Genomic DNA, 22,563 nt, shown 5'->3' with positions numbered 1-22,563 from the left:
CTACACGATCTTTGTGCTAGGCTTAGGATTGGGTCTTGTCCATCACATCATTCTCCTAATGATGTGATCCCGTTATCAACGACATCCAATGTCCATGGTCAGGAAACCGTAACCATCTATTGATCAACGAGCTAGTCAACTAGAGGCTTACTAGGGACATGTTGTTGTCTATGTATCCACACATGTATCTGAGTTTCCTATCAATACAATTCTAGCATGGATAATAAACAATTATCATGAACAATGAGATATAATATAATAATAACCAATTTATTATTGCCTCTAGGGCATATTTCCAACAGAAAGGGCTTCCCTTGCAAATTCCGTGATTGGATTGCTGTTGTACTTTGCACCTCTTCCTCACGTTTCCTGCTCAATGGTCTGCCCGGACCTCCCATCAAACATGGTTGCGGTTTTCGGCAAGGGGACTCGATCTCGCCATTGCTATTCGTCCTCGCAATTGATCCTCTTCACCAAATGCTTGACTTGGCAACGAGGAAGGGCCTCCTTCATAAGATTCGGGGACGAGGTGCTATGATGAGAACCTCCTTATATGCGGATGACGCGACCATTTTTATGGCCCCTATCAAGAGTGACATTGACAACCTCTCCACCATTTTGAAGGGCTTCGGTGATGTCACGGGTCTATGAAGGAAGTATGCCCTAGAGGCAATGATAAAGTTATTATTTATTTCCTTATATCATGATAAATGCTTATTATTCATGCTAGAATTGTATTAACTGGAAACATAATACATGTGTGAATACATAGACAAACAGAGTGTCACTAGTATGCCTCTACTTGACTAGCTCGTTAATCAAAGATGGTTATGTTTCCTAACCATAGACATGAGTTGTCATTTGATTAACGGGGTCACATCATTAGGAGAATGATGTGATTGACATGACCCATTCCGTTAGCTTAGCACTTGATCGTTCAGTTTGTTGCTATTGCTTTCTTCATGACTTATACATGTTCCTATGACTATGAGATTATGCAACTCCCGTTTACCGGAGGAACACTTTGTGTGCCACCAAACGTCACAACGTAACTGGGTGATTATAAAGGTGCTCTACAGGTGTCTCCGAAGGTACTTGTTGGGTTGGCGTATTTCGAGATTAGGATTTGTCACTCCAATTGTCGGAGAGGTATCTCTGGGCCCACTTAGTAATGCACATCACTATAAGCCTTGCAAGCATTGCAACTAATGAGTTAGTTGCGGGATGATGTATTACGGAACGAGTAAAGAGACTTGTCGGTAACGAGATTGAACTAGGTATTGAGATACCGACGATCAAATCTCGGGCAAGTAACATACCGATGACAAAGGGAACAACGTATGTTGTTATGCGGTCTGACCGATAAAGATCTTCGTAGAATATGTGGGAGCCAATATGAGCATCCAGGTTCCGCTATTGGTTATTGACAGGAGACGTGTCTCGGTCATGTCTACATTGTTCTCGAACCCGTAGGGTCCGCACGCTTAAGGTTTTGATGACAGTTATATTATGAGTTTATGAGTTTTGATGTACCGAAGGAGTTTGGAGTCCCGGATGAGATCGGGGACATGACGAGGAGTCTTGAAATGGTCGAGACGTAAAGATCAATATATTGGACGACTATATTCGGACATCGGAAAGGTTCCGAGTGATTCGCGTATTTTTCGGAGTACCGGAGAGTTACGGGAATTCGCCGGGGAGTATATGGGCCTTATTGGGCCATACGGGAATAGAGGAGAGAGGCCAAAAGGAAGGAGGCGCGCGCCCCCCCTCTGGTCCGAATTGGACAAGGGGTGCAGCCCACTTTTCCTTGTTCCTCTCCCCCTCTTTCCTTCTCTCCTACTCCAACAAGGGAAGCAGGAGTCCTACTCCCAGTGGGAGTAGGACTCCCCCCTTGGCGCGCCCTCCTCCTAGGCCGGCCACCTCTCCCCTTGCTCCTTTATATACAGGGGCAGGGGGCACCTCTAGACACAACAGTTGATCATTGATCTCTTAGCCGTGTGCGGTGCCCCCCTCCACCATAGTCCTTGATAATATTGTAGTGGTGCTTAGGCGAAGCCCTGCGATAGTAGAACATCAAGATCGTCACCACGCCGTCGTGCTGACGGAACTCTTCCCCGACATTCTGCTGGATCGGAGTCCGGGGATCGTCATCGAGCTAAACATGTGCTACAACTCGGAGGTGTCGTAGTTTCGGTGCTTGATCGGTCGGGCCGTGAAGACGTATGACTATATCAACCGCGTTGTGCTAACGCTTCCGCTTTCGGTCTACGAGGGTAGGTGGAAAACACTCTCCCCTCTCGTTGCTATGCATCACCATGATCTTGCGTGTGCGTAGGAATTTTTTTGAAATTACTACGTTACCCAACAGTGGCATCCGAGCCTGGTTTTATGCGTTGATGTAATATGCACGAGTAGAACACAAGTGAGTTGTGGGCGATATAAGTCATACTGCTTACCAGCATGTCACACTTTGGTTCAGCGGTATTGTTGGATGAAGCGGCCCGGGCCGACATTACGCGTACGCTTACGCGAAACTGGTTTTACCGCCGTGCTATGCACACAGGTGACTAGCGGGTGTCAGTTTCTCCAACTTTAGTTGAACCGAGTGTGGCTACGCCCGGTCTTTGCGAAGTTTAAAACATCACCGATTTGACAAACTATCGTTGTGGTTTTGATGTGTAGGTAAGAACGGTTCTTGCTCAGCCCGTAGCAGCCACGTAAAACTTGCATCAACAAAATAGAGGATGTCTAACTTGTTTTTGCAGGGCATGTTGTGATGTGACATGGTCAAGACGTGATGAGATATAAGTTGTTGTATAAGATGATCATGTTTTGTTGAAGTTATCGGCAACTGGCAGAAGCCTTATGGTTGTCTCTTTATTGCATAAGATGCAAGCGCCAAATAATTGCTTTACAATTATCGCTATGCGATAGCAATAGTTGCAAGAGCAATAGTTGGCGAGACGACCATGTGATGACACATTGATATAGATCAAGATGATGGAGATCATGGTGTCATGCCGGTGATGATGGAAATCATGACGATGTTTTGGAGATGGAGATCAAAGTCACAAGATGATGATGGCCATATCATGTCACATATTTTGATTGCATGTGATGTTTATCTTTTATGCATCTTATCTTGCTTTAATTGACGGTAGCTTTATAAGATGATCTCTCACTAAATTTCAAGATAAAAGTGTTCTCCCTGAGTATGCACTGTTGCCAAAATTCGTCGTGCCCAGACACCACGTGATGATCGGGTGTGATAAGCTCTACGTCCATCTACAACGGGTGCAAGCCATTTTTGCACACGCAGAATACTCAGGTTAAACTTGACGAGCCTAGCATATGCAGATATGGCCTCGGAACACTGAGACTGAAAGGTCGAGCGTGAATCATATAGTAGATATGATCAACATAGTGATGTTCACCATTGAAAACTACTCCATTTCACGTGATGATCGGTTATGGTTTAGTTGATTTGGATCACGTGATCACTTAGAAGATTAGAGGGATGTATTTCTAAGTGGGAGTTCTTAAGTAATATGATTAATTGAACTTAAATTTATCATGAACTTAGTCCTGGTAGTATTAGCATATCTATGTTGTAGATCAATAGCTCGCGTTTAGCTCCCCTGTTTTATTTTTGATATGTTCCTAGAGAAAACTAAGTTGAAAGATGTTAGTAGCAATGATGCGGATTGGATCAGTGATCTGAGGTTTATCCTCATTGCTGCACAGAAGAATTATGTCCTTAATGCACCGCTAGGTGACAGACCTATTGCAGGAGCAGATGCAGACGTCTTGAACGTTTGGCTAGCTCAATATGATGACTACTTGATAGTTTAGTGCACCATGCTTAACAGCTTAGAATCGGGACTTCAAAGACATTTTGAACGTCATGGATCATATGGATGTTCCAGGAGTTGAAGTTAATATTTCAAGCAAATACCCGAGTTGAGAGATATGAATTCTCCAACAAGTTCTATAGCTAAAAGATGGAGGAGAATAGCTCAAGCAGTGAGCATGTGTTCAGATTGTCTGGGTACTACAATCGCTTGAATCAAGTGGGAGTTAATCTTCCAGATAAAATAGTGATTGACAGAATTCTCTAGTCACCATCACCAAGTTAGTAGAACTTCGTGATGAACTATAGTATGCAAGGGATGATGAAAACGATTCCCGAGCTTTTCATGATGATGAAATCGATGAAGGTAGAAATCAAGAAAGAGCATCAAGTGTTGATGATTAACAAGACCACTAGTTTCAAGAAAAGGGCAAAGGGAAGAAAGGGGAACTTCAAGAAGAACGGCAAACAAGTTGTTGCTCAAGTGAAAAAAACCCAAGTCTGGACCTAAGCCTGAAACTGAATGATTCTACTGCAAAGGGACTGGTCATTCGAAGCGGAACTACCCCAAGTAATTGGCGGATAAGAAGGATGGCAAAGTGAACATAGGTATATTTGATATACATGTTATTGATGTGTACTTTACCAGTGTTTATAGCAACCCCTCAGTATTTGATACTAGTTCAGTTGCTAAGAATAGTAACTCGAAATGGGAGTTGCAGAATGAACATAGACTAGTTATGGGTGAAGTGACGATGTGTATTGGAAATGGTTCCAAGATTGATATGATCATCATCGCACACTCCCTATACTTTCGGGATTAGTATTAAACCTAAAATAAATGTTATTTAGTGTTTGCGTTGAGCATGAATATGATTGGATCATGTTTATTGCAATACGGTTATTCATGTAAGTTAGAGAATAATTGTTGTTCTGTTTACATGAATAAAACCTTCTATGGTCATACACCCAATAAAAATGGTTTGTTGGATCTCGATCGTGGTAATACACATTTTCATAAAATTGAAGCCAAAAGATGCAAAGTTAATAATGATAGTGCAACTTATTTGTGGCACTGCCGTTTAGGTCATATCGGTGTAAAGCGCATGAAGAAAATCCATGCTGATGGGCTTTTGGAATCACTTGATTATGAATCAGTTGATGCTTGCGAACCATGCCTCATGGGCAAGATGACTAAGACTCCGTTCTCCGGAACATTGGAGCGAGCAACAGATTTGTTGGAAATCATACATACTGATGTATGTGGTTCGATGAATATTGAGGCTCATGGCAGGTATCATTATTTTCTGATCTTCACAGATGATTTAAGCAGATATGAGTATATCTACTTGATGAAACACAAGTCTAAAACATTTGAAAAGTTCAAAGAATTTCAGAGTGAAGTGGAGAATCATCGTAACAAAAATAAAAGTTCCTACAATATGATCACAGAAGTAAAATATTTGAGCTACGAGTTTGGCCTTCAGTTAAAACAATGTGAAATAGTTTCACTACTCACGCCACCTGGAACACCACAGTGTAATGGTGTGTCCGAACGTCATAACCGTACTTTATTAGATATAGTGCGATCTATGATGTCTTCACTATCGTTTTGGGGTTATGCATTAGAGACAGCTACATTCACATTAAATAGGGCACCATCTAAATCCGTGGAGATGACACCATATGAACTGTGGTTTGGCGAGAAACATCAGCTGTCGTTTCTTAAAGTTTGGGACTGTGATGCTTATGTGAAAAAGTTTTCAACATGATAAGCTCGAACCCAAATCGGAGAAGTAAATCTTCATAGGATACCCAAAAGAAACTGTTGGGTACACCTTCTATCACAGATCCGAAGGCAAGATATTCGTTGCTGAGAATGGATCCTTTCTAGAGAAGGAGTTTCTCTCGAAAGAAGTGAGTGGGAGGAAAATGGAACTTGATAAGGTAATTGTACCTTCTCCCGAATTGGAAAATAGTTCATCACAGAAATCAGTTCCAGTGATGTCTACACCAACAAGAGAGGAAGTTAATGATGATGATCATGAAACTTCAGATCAAGTTACTACAGAACTTCGTAGATCAACCAGAGTGAGATCCGCACCAGAGTGGTACGGTAATCCTGTTCTGGAGGTCATGTTACTTGACCATGACGAACTTGCGAACTATGAGGAAGCGATGATGAGCCCAGATTCCGCGAAATGGTTTGAGGCCATGAAATCTGAGATGAGATCCATGTATGAGAACAAAGTATGGACTTTGATTGACTTGCCAATGATCGGCGAGTCATTGAGATTAAATGGATCTTCAAGAGGAAGATGGACGCTGATAGTAGTGTTACTATCTACAAAGCTAGAATTGTCGCAAAAGGTTTTCGACAAGTTCAAGGTGTTGACTATGATGAGAGTTTCTCACTCGTATCTATGCTTAAGTCTGTCCGAATCATGTTAGCAATTGCCGCATTTTATGAAATCTGGCAAATGGATAAACAAAATTGCATTCCTTAATGGATTTATTAAAGAAGAGTTGTATATGATGCAACCAGAAGGTTTTGTCAATCCTAAAGGTACTAACAAAATATGCAAGCTCCAGCGATCCATCTATGGACTGGTGCAAGCATCTCGGAGTTGGAATATACGCTTTGATAAGTTAATCAAAGCATATAGTTTTATACAGACTTGCGGTGAAGCCTGTATTTACAAGAAAGTGAGTGGGAGCACTACAGCATTTCTGATAAGTATATGTGTATGACATATTGTTGATCGGAAATAATGTAGAATTATTCTGCAAAGCATAAAGGAGTGTTTGAAAGGAGTTTTTCAAAGAAAGACCTCGGTGAAGCTGCTTACATATTGAGCATCAAGATCTATAGAGATAGATCAAAACGCTTGATAAGTTTTCAATGAGTACATACCTTGACAAGTTTTTCAAGTAGTTCAAAATGGAATAGTCAAAGAAAGAGTTCTTGCATGTGTTACAAGGTGTGAAATTGAGTAAGACTCAAAGCCCGACCACGGCAGAAGATAGAGAGAGAATGAAAGTCATTCCCTATGCCTCAGCCATAGGTTATTATAAAGTATGCCATGCTGTGTACCAGACCTATTGTATACCCTGCCCTGAGTTTGGCAAGGGAGTACAATAGTGATCTAGGAGTAGATCACTGGACATTGGTCAAAATTATCCTTAGTGGAATAAGGATATGTTTCTCGATTATGGAGTGACAAAAGGTTCGTCGTAAAGGGTTACGTCGATGCAAATTTTGACATTGATCCAGATGACTCTAAATCTCAATCTGGATACATATTGAAAGCGGGAGCAATTAGCTAGAGCAGCTCAGTGTAGAGCATTGTTGACTTAGAAATTTGCAAAATACTTACGGATCTGAATTGGCAGACACCCGTTGACTAAACTTCTCTCACAAGCAAAACATGATCACACCTTAGTACTCTTTGGGTGTTAATCACATAGCGATGTGAACTAGATTATTGACTCTAGTAAACCCTTTGGGTGTTGGTCACATGTCGATGTGAACTATGGGTGTTAATCACATGGTGATGTGAACTATTGGTATTAAATCACATGGTGATGTGAACTAGATTATTGACTCTAGTGCAAGTGGGAGACTGAAGGAAATATGCCCTAGAGGCAATGATAAAGTTATTATTTATTTCCTTATATCATGATAAATGTTTATTATTCATGCTAGAATTGTATTAACTGGAAACATAATACATGTGTGAATACATAGACAAACAGAGTGTTACTAGTATGCCTCTACTTGACTAGCTCGTTAATCAAAGATGGTTATGTTTTCTAACCATAGACATGAGTTGTCATTTGATTAACGGGGTCACATCATTAGGAGAATGATGTGATTGACATGACCCACTCCGTTAGCTTAGCACTTGATCGTTCAGTTTGTTACTATTGCTTTCTTCATGACTTATACATGTTCCTATGACTATGAGATTATGCAACTCCCGTTTACCGGAGGAACACTTTGTGTGCCACCAAACATCACAACGTAACTAGGAGATTATAAAGGTGCTCTACAGGTGTCTCCGAAGGTACTTGTTGGGTTGGCGTATTTCGAGATTAGGATTTGTCACTCCAATTGTCGGAGAGGTATCTATGGGCCCACTCGGTAATGCACATCACTATAAGCCTTGCAAGCATTGCAACTAATGAGTTAGTTGCGGGATGATGTATTACGAAACGAGTAAAGAGACTTGCCGGTAACGAGATTAAACTAGGTATTGAGATGCCGACGATCAAATCTCGGGCAAGTGACATACTGATGACAAAGGGAACAACGTATGTTATTATGCGGTCTGACCGATAAAGATCTTCGTAGAATATGTGGGAGCCAATATGAGCATCCAGGTTCCGCTATTGGTTATTGACAGGAGACGTGTCTCGGTCATGTCTACATTGTTCTCGAACCCGTAGGGTCCGCACGCTTAAGGTTTCGATGACAGTTATATTATGAGTTTATGAGTTTTGACGTACCGAAGGAGTTCGGAGTCCCGGATGAGATTGGGGACATGACAAGGAGTCTTGAAATGGTCGAGACGTAAAGATCGATATATTGGATGACTATATTCGGACATCGGAAAGGTTCCGAGTGATTCGGGTATTTTTCGGAGTACCGAAGAGTTACGGGAATTCGCCGGGGAGTATATGGGCTTTATTGGGCCATACGGGAATAGAGGAGAGAAGCCAAAAGGAAGGAGGCGCGCGCCCCCCCTCTGGTCCGAATTGGACAAGGGGTGCAGCCCACTTTTCCTTGTTCCTCTCCCCCTCTTTCCTTCTCTCCTACTCCAACAAGGGAAGGAGGAGTCCTACTCCCGGTGGGAGTAGGACTCCCCCCTTGGCGCGCCCTCCTCCTAGGCCGGCCACCTCTCCCCTTGCTCCTTTATATACAGGGGCAGGGGGCACCTCTAGACACAACAGTTGATCATTGATCTCTTAGCCGTGTGCGGTGCCCCCCTCCACCATAGTCCTTGATAATATTGTAGTGGTGCTTAGGCGAAGCCCTGTGACAGTAGAACATCAAGATCGTCACCACGCCATCGTGCTGACGGAACTCTTCCCCGACATTCTGCTGGATCGGAGTCCGGGGATCGTCATCGAGCTGAACGTGTGCTAGAACTCGAAGGTGCCATAGTTTCGGTGCTTGATCGGTCGGGCCGTGAAGATGTACGACTACATCAACCGCGTTGTGCTAACGCTTCCGCTTTTGGTCTACCAGGGTACGTGAACAACCCTCTCCCCTCTCGTTGCTATGCATCACCATGATCTTGCATGTGCGTAGGAAATTTTTTGAAATTACTACGTTACCCAACAGTCTATGCACCAACTTTCACAAAAGCTCGGTTGTGCCCATCCGATGCTCCAACGTTGACTTGGATCATGTCTTTAGTGGCGTACCGGTGTCCAGAGCCACCTTCCCGATGAAATACATGGGACTCCCACTCTTAGTCTGGCAGCTCAAGTCTGTAGATTTCCAATACCTTGAGGATAAGGCGGCCGGCAAACTTGTCACTTGGGACGGACAAAACATCACCACCATCGGGCGCACGACACTTGTCAAATCAGTCATTGCCTCCCAGGCAGTGTATACCATCACGCCTCTCATTGTGCCACCGCGCTCTCTTCACAACATCAACAAATTGGAGAGGGCCTTTCTCTGGTCTGGTTCAGATAAGACGACCGGTGCCAAATGTAAAGTGAATTGGAAGGTGGTCTGTCGCCCCAAGGAGTACGGAGGCCTTGGGGTTCTAGACACTGGCAAGTTTGCTCGGGCCTTACGTCTTAGATGGCCTTGGTATGAATGGAAGGCGCCGAACAAGCTTTGGGTGGGGCTTGGGAACCCCTGCACGGAGGACGATATGGACTTCTTCTATGCCTCAACGACCATCATTTTAGGCAATGGAGCCAAAACACCTTTTTGGGACTCCCCATGGCTTCTTGGGCGGAAACCGAAGGACATTGCTCCTTTAATATATGATGCCTCCATGCATAAGAATTGGAAAGTGCGTGAAGCCCTCGATGGAAATGCTTGGATTCTTAAAATCAGCCACAACATCGTCGCTTCCGTTGCCCACATCCGTCAATTCTTCACGTTATGGATGTTGGTGCATGATCTACACCTAGACACACAAGCTGACGATGACATTATCTGGAAACATGCCAATAACGGGATCTACTCGGCGGCCACTACATACAAGGCACAGTTCCTCGGCTTGACGCTCTCGCCTATGGACTTCATGATCTGGAAGGCTTGGGCCCCTCCCAAGATCAAATTCTTTGCTTGGTTGGCTATCCAAGACCGGATTTGGACTGCCGACAGATTAGAGCGGCGCGGATGGGAAAACTGTGGACTCTGCCCGCTCTGCAGGACTGAAGGCGAGACGGGCGCGCACCTCTTCTTCAAATGCCGCCACACTATTCGGCTATGGAACTCGGTCATCCTTGAATTCGGTCTTACTCACATGGACACCTCTTCTTGGCACTTGGATGGATCCATTTTGGAATGGTGGGACAAGCGAACCAGCTTGCAAAACCAAGATCGACGAGCCTTGGCCTCCCTTACAATGTTGGTTTCTTGTACAATCTGGAACAAGCGTAACGCTCGGGTCTTCCGTCGCAAGAGTGCACCACCCCCGGTCCTCCTTCGGACTATCATCGACGACGCCAAGCTTTGGGTTCTCGCGGGTACTAAAAAACTGGGGTCCATTATTGTATGCGAGTAGTTGTCATGCCATCAGGGCCGGTCCTGAGATTTTGGGGGCCTGGGGCGAAAGTATAATTTGGGGCCCCTTGTTATAAACATAATATGCATATCTTCAAATTTTCTTGTAAGATTCTTCGATGAAAAATCACTTGTGATTGTGTGAATGTCAATATCATCCAATAGTTTGTTATCGATGCATAATATTACCTAACCATTTAAGCTCTTTTAGTTCATTGTTTATCCCAAATGGTTCTTCAATAATTTTAAATTTGAAAAGCTTCTTTTAGCTGATGCAACAATCACATGCACCGTGAATCTGAACAATCTTTCAACACAGTGAGTTATATCCTTTCTTCAATGAAGTGATTCATATCAACCAAAACAAACAGATATGTAACATGCAAAAAAAATCATCCGCGGCTTATAGAATTTCTTCATGGCAACTACTTTTATCAAATTCTTTCTTTCTCAAAGCACGAAGTTTTACTTTAAACTGTATGGAATAGTACTATTGACATACCTGAGATTGATTAGATCGGCGTCAGTCATTGGACGCTCGGCGATGATGTGACGTGGATTTCTGGTGGCAGACACTCGAGGATGTACATGTGCGCTCGGGCCGGCAATGTCAATTTTCTGGGGTAGGTGATGTTCGTGCTGTGTCGTCGCCGCATACAGTGCCCGGAGACTGATAGATGTTGTGGGATCGGGTAGGATAGGATTGATGGCGGAGGGAGGAGATCACCTTCTCCTTGGCTCGAGGAACCAGCGCCGACGGCCATGATGGAGTCGTCGGCGTGGGGTTGTGTGTGAAGGAAATATGCCCTAGAGGCAATAATAAAGTTATTATTTATTTCCTTATATCATGATAAATGTTTATTATTCATGCTAGAATTGTATTAACCGAAAACATAATACATGTGTGAATACATAGACAAACAGAGTGTCACTAGTATGCCTCTACTTGACTAGCTCGTTAATCAAAGATGATTATGTTTCCTAACCATGAACAAGGAGTTGTTATTTTATTAACGGGATCACATCACTAGGTGAATGATCTGATTGACATGACCCATTCCATTAGCTTAGCACCCCATCGTTTAGTATGTTGCTATTGCTTTCTTCATGACTTATACATGTTCCTCTGACTATGAGATTATGCAACTCCCGTTTGCCGGAGGAACACTTTGTGTGCTACCAAACGTCACAACGTAAATGGGTGATTATAAAGGTGCTCTACAGGTGTCTCCAAAGGTACATGTTGGGTTGGCGTATTTCAAGATTAGGATTTGTCACTCCGATTGTCGGAGAGGTATCTCTGGGCCCTCTCGGTAATACACATCACATAAGCCTTGCAAGCATTGCAACTAATGAGTTAGTTGCGAGATGATGTATTACGGAACGAGTAAAGAGACTTGCCGGTAACGAGATTGAACTAGGTATTGAGATACCGACGATCGAATCTCGGGCAAGTAGCATACCGATGACAAAGGGAACAACGTATGTTGTTATGCGGTCTGACCGATAAAGATCTTCGTAGAATATGTAGGAGATAATATGAGCATCCAGGTTCCGCTATTGGTTATTGACCGGAGACATGTCTCGGTCATGTCTACATTGTTCTCGAACCCGTAGGGTCCGCACGCCTAAGGTTTCGATGACAGTTATATTATGAGTTTATGAGTTTTGATGTACCGAAGTTAGTTCGGAGTCCCGGATGTGATCACGGACATGACGAGGAGTCTCGAAATGGTCGAGACATAAATATTGATATATTGGACGGCTATATTCGGACACCGGAAGTGTTCTGGGTGATTTCGGAGAAAACCGGAGAGCCGGAGGGTTACCGGAACCCCCCCCCCCCCCCCCCCCCCCGGGAGAAGTAATGGGCCATATGGGCCTTAGTGGAGAGAGAGAGGGGCAGCCAAAGGTGGGCCGCGTGCCTCCTCCCCCTGGTCCGAATTGGACTAGGAGAGGGGGGGCGGCGCCCCCCTTTCCCTCTCCCTCCCCACTTCTTTCCCCCTCCTAGTAGGAGTCCTACTCCTACTAGGAGGAGGACTCCTCCTTGGCGCGCCATAGAGGCCGGCCGGCCTCCTCCCCTTGATCCTTTATATACGGGGGCAGGGGGCACCCCTTGACACACAAGTTGATCCACGTGATCATATTCTTAGCCGTGTGTGGTGCCCCCTTCCACCATAGTCCTCGATAATATTATAGCGGTGCTTAGGCGAAGACCTGCGACGGTAGTACATCAAGATCGTCACCACGCCGTCGTGCTGACGGAACTCTTCCCCGACACTTTGCTGGATCGGAGTCCGGGGATCGTCATCGAGCTGAACGTGTGCTAGAACTCGGAGGTGCCGTAGTTTCGGTGCTTGATCGGTCGGGCCGTGGAGACGTACGACTACATCAACCATACACTTCCGTTGTCGATCTACAAGGGTACGTAGATCACACTCTCCCCCTCTCGTTGCTATGCATCACCATGATCTTGTGTGTGCGTAGGAAATTTTTTGAAATTACTACGTTCCCCAACAGTGGCATCCGAGCCTAGGTTTTATATGTTGATGTTATATGCACGAGTAGAACACGAGTGAGTTGTGGGCGATATAAGTCATACTGCTTACCAGCATGTCATACTTTGGTTCGGCGGTATTGTTGGACGAAGCGGCCCGGACCGACATTACGCGTACGCTTACGCGAGACCGGTTCTCCCGACGTGCTTTGCACATAGGTGGCTTGCGGGTGACAGTTTCTCCAACTTTAGTTGAACCGAGTGTGGCTACGCTCGGTCCTTGCGAACGTTAAAACAGCACCAACTTGACAAACTATCGTTGTGGTTTTGATGCGTAGGTAAGATTGGTTCTTGCTTAAGCCCGTAGTAGCCACGTAAAACTTGCAACAATAAAGTAGAGGACGTCTAACTTGTTTTTGCAGGGCATGTTGTGATGTGATATGGTCAAGACATGATGCTAAATTTTATTGTATGAGATGATCATGTTTTGTAACCGAGTTATCAGCAACTGGCAGGAGCCATATGGTTGTCGCTTTATTGTATGCAATGCAATCGCGCTGTAATGCTTTACTTTATCACTAAGCGGTAGCGATAGTCATGGAAGCATAAGATTGGCGAGACGACAACGATGCTACGATGGAGATCAAGGTGTCGCGCTGGTGACGATGGTGATCACGACGGTGCTTCGAAGATGGAGATCACAAGCACAAGATGATGATGGCCATATCATATCACTTATATTGATTGCATGTGATGTTTATCTTTTATGCATCTTATCTTGCTTTGATTGACGGTAGCATTATAAGATGATCTCTCACTAATTATCAAGAAGTGTTCTCCCTGAGTATGCACCGTTGCGAAAGTTCTTCGTGCTGAGACACCACGTGATGATCGGGTGTGATAAGCTCTACGTTCAAATACAACGGGTGCAAAACATTTGCACACGCGGAATACTCAGGTTATACTTGACGAGCCAAGCATATACAGATATGGCCTCGGAACATGGAGACCGAAAGGTCGAGCGTGAATCATATAGTAGATATGATCAACATAGTGATGTTCACCAATGAAACTACTCCATCTCACGTGATGATCGGACATGGTTTAGTTGATTTGGATCACGTAATCACTTAGAGGATTAGCGGGATATCTATCTAAGTGGGAGTTCTTTAAGTAAATTAATTGAACCTAATTTTATCATGAAACTTAGTACCTGATAGTATCTTGCTTGTTTATGCTTGATTGTAGATAGATGGCTCGTCTTGTTGTTCCGTTGAATTTTAATGCGTTCCTTGAGAAAGCAAAGTTGAAAGATGATGGTAGCAATTACACGGACTGGGTCCGTAACTTGAGGATTATCCTCATTGCTGCACAGAAGAATTACGTCCTGGAAGCACCGCTGGGTGCCAGGCCTGCTGCTGGAGCAACACCAGATGTTATGAACGTCTGGCAGAGCAAAGCTGATGACTACTCGATAGTTCAGTGTGCCATGCTTTACGGCTTAGAATCGGGACTTCAACGACGTTTTGAACGTCATGGAGCATATGAGATGTTCCAGGAGTTGAAGTTAATATTTCAAGCAAATGCCCGGATTGAGAGATATGAAGTCTCCAATAAGTTCTATAGCTGCAAGATGGAGGAGAACAGTTCTGTCAGTGAGCATATACTCAAAATGCCTGGGTATAATAATCACTTGATTCAATTGGGAGTTAATCTTCCAGATGATTGCGTCATTGACAGAATTCTCCAATCACTGCCACCAAGCTACAAGAGCTTCGTGATGAACTATAATATGAAAGGGATGAATAAGACTATTCCCGAGCTCTTCGCAATGCTGAAAGCTGCGGAGGTAGAAATCAAGAAGGAGCATCAAGTGTTGATGGTCAACAAGACCACTAGTTTCAAGAAAAATGGCAAAGGGAAGAAGAAGGGGAACTTCAAAAAGAACAGCAAGCAAGTTGCTACTCAAGAGAAGAAACCCAAACCTGGACCTAAGCCTGAAACTGAGTGCTTCTACTGCAAGCAGACTGGTCACTGGAAGCGAAACTGCCCCAAGTATTTGGCGGATAAGAAGGATGGCAAGGTGAACAAAGGTATATGTGATATACATGTTATTGATGTGTACCTTACTAATGCTCGCAGTAGCACCTGGGTATTTGATACTGGTTTTGTTGCTAATATTTGCAACTCGAAACAGGGACTATGGATTAAGCGAAGATTGGCTAAGGACGAGGTGACGATGCGCGTGGGAAACAGTTCCAAAGTCGATGTGATCGCAGTCGGCACGCTACCTCTACATCTACCTTCGAGATTAATATTAGACCTAAATAATTGTTATTTGGTGCCAGCGTTAAGCATGAACATTATATCTGGATCTTGTTTGATGCGAGACGGTTATTCATTTAAATCAGAGAATAATGGTTGTTCTATTTATATGAGTAATATCTTTTATGGTCATGCACCCTTAAAGAGTGGTCTATTTCTGTTGAATCTCGATAGTAGTGACACACATATTCATAGTGTTGAAGCCAAAAGATACAGAGTTGATAATGATAGTGCAACTTATTTGTGGCACTGCCGTTTAGGTCATATCGGTGTGAAGCGCATGAAGAAACTCCATACTGATGGACTTTTGGAACCACTTGATTATGAATCACTTGGTACTTGCGAACCGTGCCTCATGGGCAAGATGACTAAAACACCGTTCTCCGGTACTATGGAGAGAGCAACAGATTTGTTGGAAATCATACATACAGATGTATGTGGTCCGATGAATATTGAGGCTCGTGGCGGATATCGTTATTTTCTCACCTTCACAGATGACTTAAGCAAATATGGGTATATCTACTTAATGAAACATAAGTCTGAAACATTTGAAAAGTTCAAAGAATTTCAGAGTGAAGTTGAAAATCATCGTAACAAGAAAATAAAGTTTCTACGATCTGATCGTGGAGGAGAATATTTAAGTTACGAGTTTGGTGTACATTTGAAAATTTGTGGAATAGTTTCGCAACTCACGCCACCCGGAACACCACAGCGTAATGGTGTGTCCGAACGTCGTAATCATACTTTACTAGATATGGTGCGATCTATGATGTCCCTTACTGATTTACCGCTATCGTTTTGGGGTTATGCTTTGGAGACGGCCGCATTCACGTTAAATAGGGCACCATCAAAATCCGTTGAGACGACGCCTTATGAACTATGGTTTAGCAAGAAACCAAAGTTGTCGTTTCTAAAAGTTTGGGGCTGCGATGCTTATGTGAAAAAGCTTCAACCTGATAAGCTCGAACCCAAATCGGAGAAATGTGTCTTCGTAGGATATCCAAAGGAGACTATTGGATACACCTTCTATCACAGATCCGAAGGCAAGACTTTTGTTGCTAAGTTCGGAAACTTTCTGGAGAAGGAGTTTCTCTCGAAAGAAGTGAGTGGGAGGAAAGTAGAACTTGACGAGGTAACTGTACCTACTCCCTTATTGGAAAGTAGTACATCACAAAAACCTATTTCTGTGACACCTACACCAGTTAGTGAGGAAGCTAATGATGATGATCACAAAACTTAAGAACAAGATACTACTGAACCTCGTAGATCAACCAGAGTGAGATCCGCGCCAGAGTGGTACGGTAATCCTGTTCTGGAAGTCATGCTACTAGATCATGATGAACCTATGAACTATGAAGAAGTGATGGTGAGCCCAGATTCCGCAAAATGGCATGAAGCCATGAAATCTGAGATGGGATCCATGTATGAGAACAAAGTATGGACTTTGGTTGACTTTCCCGATGGTCGGCAAGCAATTGAGAATAAATGGATCTTCAAGAAGAAGACTGACGCTGACGGTAATATTACTGTCTACAAAGCTCGACTTGTCGCAAAAGGTTTTCGGCAAGTTCAAGGGATTGACTACGATGAGACCTTCTCACCCGTAGCGATGCTTAAGTCTGTCCGAATCATGTTAGCAATTGCCGCATTTTATGATTATGAAATTTGGCAGATGGATGTCAAAACTGCATTCCTGAATGGATTTCTGGAAGAAGAGTTGTATATGATGCAACCAGAAGGCTTTATCGATCCAAAGGGAGCTAACAAAGTGTGCAAGCTCCAGCGATCCATTTATGGACTGGTGCAAACCTCTCGGAGTTGGAATAAACGCTTTGATAGAGTGATCAAAGCATTTGGTTTTATACAGACTTTTGGAGAAGCCTGTATTTACAAGAAAGTGAGTGGAAGCTCTGTAGCATTTCTGATATTATATGTGGATGACATATTACTAATTGGAAATGATATAGAATTTCTGGATAGCATAAAGGGATACTTGAATAAGAGTTTTTCAATGAAAGACCTCGGTGAAGCTGCTTACATATTAGGCATTAAGATCTATAGAGATAGATCAAGACGCTTAATTGGACTTTCACAGAGCACATACCTTGACAAAATTTTGAAGAAGTTCAAAATGGACCAAGCAAAGAAAGGGTTCTTGCCTGTGTTACAAGGTGTGAAGTTGAGTAAGACTCAATGCCCGACCACTACAGAAGATAGAGAGAAAATGAAAGATGTTCCCTATGCTTCAGCCATAGGCTCTATCATGTATGCAATGCTGTGTACCAGACCTGATGTGTGCCTTGATATAAGTCTAGCAGGAAGGTACCAAAGTGATCCAGGAGTGGATCACTGGACAGCGGTCAAGAACATCCTGAAATACCTGAAAAGGACTAAGGATATGTTTCTCATATATGGATGTGACAAAGAGCTCATCGTAAAAGGTTACGTTGATGCAAGCTTTGACACTGATACGGACGATTCTAAATCGCAAACCGGATACGTGTTTACATTAAACGGTGGAGCTGTCAGTTGGTGCAGTTCTAAACAAAGCGTTGTAGCGGGATCTACATGTGAAGCGGAGTACATAGCTGCTTCGGAAGCAGCAAATGAAGGAGTCTGGATGAAGGAGTTCATATTCGATCTAGGTGTCATACCTAGTGCATCGGGTCCAATGAAAATCTTTTGTGACAATACTGGTGCTATTGCCTTGGCAAAGGAATCCAGATTTCACAAGAGAACCAAGCACATCAAGAGACGCTTCAATTCCATCCGGGATCTAGTCCAGGTGGGAGACATAGAGATTTGCAAGATACATACGGATCTGAATGTTGCAGACCCGTTGACTAAGCCTCTTCCACGAGCAAAACATGATCAGCACCAAGGCTCCATGGGTGTTAGAATCATGACTGTGTAATCTAGATTATTGACTCTAGTGCAAGTGGGAGACTGAAGGAAATATGCCCTAGAGGCAATAATAAAGTTATTATTTATTTTCTTATATCATGATAAATGTTTATTATTCATGCTAGAATTGTATTAACCGGAAACATAATACATGTGTGAGTACATAGACAAACAGAGTGTCACTAGTATGCCTCTACTTGACTAGCTCGTTAATCAAAGATGATTATGTTTCCTAACCATGAACAAGGAGTTGTTATTTGATTAACGGGATCACATCATTAGGTGAATGATCTGATTGACATGACCCATTCCATTAGCTTAGCACCCGATCGTTTAGTATGTTGCTATCGCTTTCTTCATGACTTATACATGTTCCTATGACTATGAGATTATGCAACTCCCGTTTGCCAGAGGAACACTTTGTGTGCTACCAAACGTCACAACGTAAATGGGTGATTATAAAGGTGCTCTACAGGTGTCTCCAAAGGTACATGTTGGGTTGGCGTATTTCAAGATTAGGATTTGTCACTCCGATTGTCGGAGAGGTATCTCTGGGCCCTCTCGGTAATACACATCACATAAGCCTTGCAAGCATTGCAACTAATGAGTTAGTTGCGAGATGATGTATTACGGAACGAGTAAAGAGACTTGCCGGTAACGAGATTGAACTAGGTATTGAGATACCGATGATCGAATCTCGGGCAAGTAACATACCGATGACAAAGGGAACAACGTATGTTGTTATGCGGTCTGACCGATAAAGATCTTCGTAGAATATGTAGGAGCCAATATGAGCATCCAGGTTCCGCTATTGGTTATTGACCGGAGACGTGTCTCAGTCATGTCTACATTGTTCTCGAACCCGTAGGGTCCGCACGCTTAAGGTTTCGATGACAGTTATATTATGAGTTTATGAGTTTTGATGTACCGAAGTTAGTTCAGAGTCCCAGATGTGATCACGGACATGACGAGGAGTCTCGAAATGGTCGAGACATAAAGATTGATATATTGGACGGCTATATTCGGACACCGGAAGTGTTCCGGGTGATTTCGGAGAAAACCGGAGAGCCGGAGGGTTACCGGAACCCCCCCCCCCCCCGGAAGCAGTAATGGGCCATATGGGCCTTAGTGGAGAGAGAGAGAGAGAGGGGCAGCCAAAGGTGGGCCGCGCGCCTCCTCCCCCCTGGTCCGAATTGGACTAGGAGAGGGGGGCGGCGCCCCCCTTTCCCTCTCCCTCCCCACTTCTTTCCCCCTCCTAGTAGGAGTCCTACTCCTACTAGGAGGAGGACTCCTCCTTGGCGCGCCATAGAGGCCGGCCGGCCTCCTCCCCTTGATCCTTTATATACGGGGGCAGGGGGCACCCCTTGACACACAAGTTGATCCACGTGATCATATTCTTAGCCGTGTGCGGTGCCCCCTTCCACCATAGTCCTCGATAATATTATAGCGGTGCTTAGGCGAAGCCCTGCGACGGTAGTACATCAAGATCGTCACCACGCCGTCGTGCTGACGGAACTCTTCCCCAACACTTTGCTGGATCGGAGTCCGGGGATCGTCATCGAGCTGAACGTGTGCTAGAACTCGGAGGTGCCGTAGTTTCGGTGCTTGATCGGTCGGGCCGTGGAGACGTACGACTACATCAACCATACGCTTCCGTTGTCGATCTACAAGGGTACGTAGATCACACTCTCCCCCTCTCGTTGCTATGCATCACCATGATCTTGCGTGTGCGTAGGAAAAAATTTAAAATTACTACGTTCCCCAACAGTGTGTGCGCTAGGGTCAATGCAGTGGAGCTTCCCATCGGCTCGCGGTAACCCTAGATTGGTAGGGATGTTGGTGGGTCAGCGGTGCACGGTCCCGTCGAGCCGTTCGGCTCGAACGGGAAAGAGATCAACCTAACAGAGACTAGTCACCCCTAAGCGATTTGGGATCTGGAGTTTGGAGCTTGTGGAGAACAGGGAATAGAGGGAATTAGGGATGACCTCACGTCACACGATCATTTATTTTTCTTTTGGAGGGAGAATGTCTCACGATAGTTATGGAATATAAAGAGAATGAGCCGACGTGATTTACGTGTGTACGCTGATTTGTTTCCGCATGATCGTACCCTGATTTATGTGCGTTCGCTGCTACCTTCCTTCTTGGGCTGGGCTACTTCTTTTTTCTACGTGAAGCTATGGCCTGCTACTATACTTACCTTTATACGTATATTACACCTGGGAGGGGGCCCGGGGGGGGGCCCGGGGGCCCCCCCCCCCCCCCCCCCCCCCCCCCTCAGGGCCGGCCCTGCATGCCATGTGTGTGGTCACTTGTAACACTATAAAACTCTTTTCTTTTATTTAATGAGTAAGGCAAATCTTTTGTCTCCGTTTCGAGAAAAAACAATGAGCTTGACGCCGCGACGGACAATTTCGCGAGGAAAGAAAGATCGGGAGAGGCGGGTTCGGTCAGGTGTACCGAGGCTACTTGAGTGACCAAGACCGGGATGTGGCCATCAAGACGCTCTCGGAGGAGCAGACGACAGTGCAGGGGCGCAAGGAGTTTGAGGCAGAGGTCAACATCATGAGCCGTCTTAGACACCGCAACATCGTCCAGCTCATCGGCTGGTACCGTGGCCGGAGATCACTAGCGATTGTCTACGAGCTCGTCTCCGGAGGCAGCCTTGACACCCATCTCTACAGTCCTGGCAGACCCTTGACGTGGCCCGAGAGGTACTCCTCCTTCTGTTGTTCTGCATCGACCGATCTTATCTAAAAGTTTTTGAGCCGGAGTTGGCAGTATCCAAGCTCTATACCCGCCACTGTCACTGCAGGTACAAGATCGCGCTCGGCCTGGGCTCCGCCTTGCGGTTCATCCACCCGGAATGCGACCAGTGCATCATGCACGGCGACATCAAACCCGCAAACGTGATGCTCGACGCGTCGCGCAACGCCAAGCTCGGCGACTTCGGGCTAGCGAGCCTCGTCGACCACTGAGTCGAGCCACACTGACAACGCAGGTCGTCGTGGGAACCCTCGGGTACATCGACCCGGAGTTCGTCAGCAGCCGCAGGCTGAGCACCGAGTCCGACATGTACAGTTTCGGCATCGTACTCCTCAAGATCGCCTGCGGCCGGCGACCAACGTAGAGGCGGCCAGATCATCAGGCCTCGGTGGCGCTGCTGGCCTCGGTCCGTGGCATGTACCACCGAAAGTCCGGAACCCAATGGCGGAGCTAGGGGGAACAGCAGGGGCCCTGGCCTTCCCATGGCATTGTACAGTAAGGATGATTTTGTACTTAAGTCTAGTTTAGACATGATGTTTGGACAAAATTAGATTTCTTAGCTCCCTCTAAGTGAGAATCACCATGTTCGGCCCCGTTTAAGCTCAAATCCTGCCTCCACCCTTACCGGAACCGGATCGTCGACGCGCCTGATCGGAGGCTGGATGGCGAGTTTGACAGGCTGCAGATGGAGCGTCTGCTCGTCACAGGGCTCTGGTGCGTGCACCACGACCCGATGCAGCGGCCGTCCGTTGCGGGCAGGCTATGGATGTGCTACGATCTAGAGACGCAAAGTTGCCCGTGCTTGTAGAGATGAGTGGTGCAGGTGAGGTTCAGTCTTTGGAGGCACAGGCTTAGGGCATGTACAATGGTGTTATCTTAATAGTGCCACGTAAGATAAATGATGAGGTGCAGGAGAGAGAATTCGTAAAAAAAAACCTTGTCTTTTCTTATTTAAGAGAAGACAAGAGATGATCTCTTAGCATAATTTGTCTCATCATGTTTTAAGGAATGACAAGTTATTAAAGATAAGGCTAAGAGATCGGCGGCAGCCATGAGGGTGTGCGCGATGGAGATGAGTCGGAGGTCAGGGCAACGAGGCAGAGGCGAGGCGCTGTCTATGGGAAAGTGGGCGGCGGGGATCGATGAGCCGGAGGCCAGGCCGGCCGAGAAGCGGGGAGATGAAGATTGGCGACGAGGACGAGGTGGAGGTGGCGGCCTCCAACCATGCTATCTGTTCAGGGAGTCGGGGTTAGGCACAACCAGATGATGGATGCTGGCAACAACAGCGTCCAGACTAGGATGTCCTTCTCATCTGCGTCCAGGTTGGACCCTGTTTTCCACTGCGTCCTTACTATTTTCCAAATTTCCAAATTTTCATTTATCATTTACCACTTTCGTAATTATTAAATTATTAATTACTATTAATAAAAATTTTGGTCATTTTTTCATTGTTTGTTTCCTTTT

General features: G+C 45.0%; 1 pseudogene; it reads left to right on the top strand.

The window, feature by feature from the left end:
• The window catches only part of LOC125537891, a 43,660-nt pseudogene extending 21,706 nt beyond the window's left edge, over positions 1-21,954 (top strand).
• Positions 21,955-22,563: the final 609 nt, after the last annotated feature.

This window comes from Triticum urartu, chromosome 2, assembly GCF_003073215.2.
Source record: "Triticum urartu cultivar G1812 chromosome 2, Tu2.1, whole genome shotgun sequence".
Taxonomy (NCBI): Eukaryota; Viridiplantae; Streptophyta; class Magnoliopsida; order Poales; family Poaceae; genus Triticum; species Triticum urartu.
This window is presented reverse-complemented; position numbering and strand designations above follow the sequence as displayed.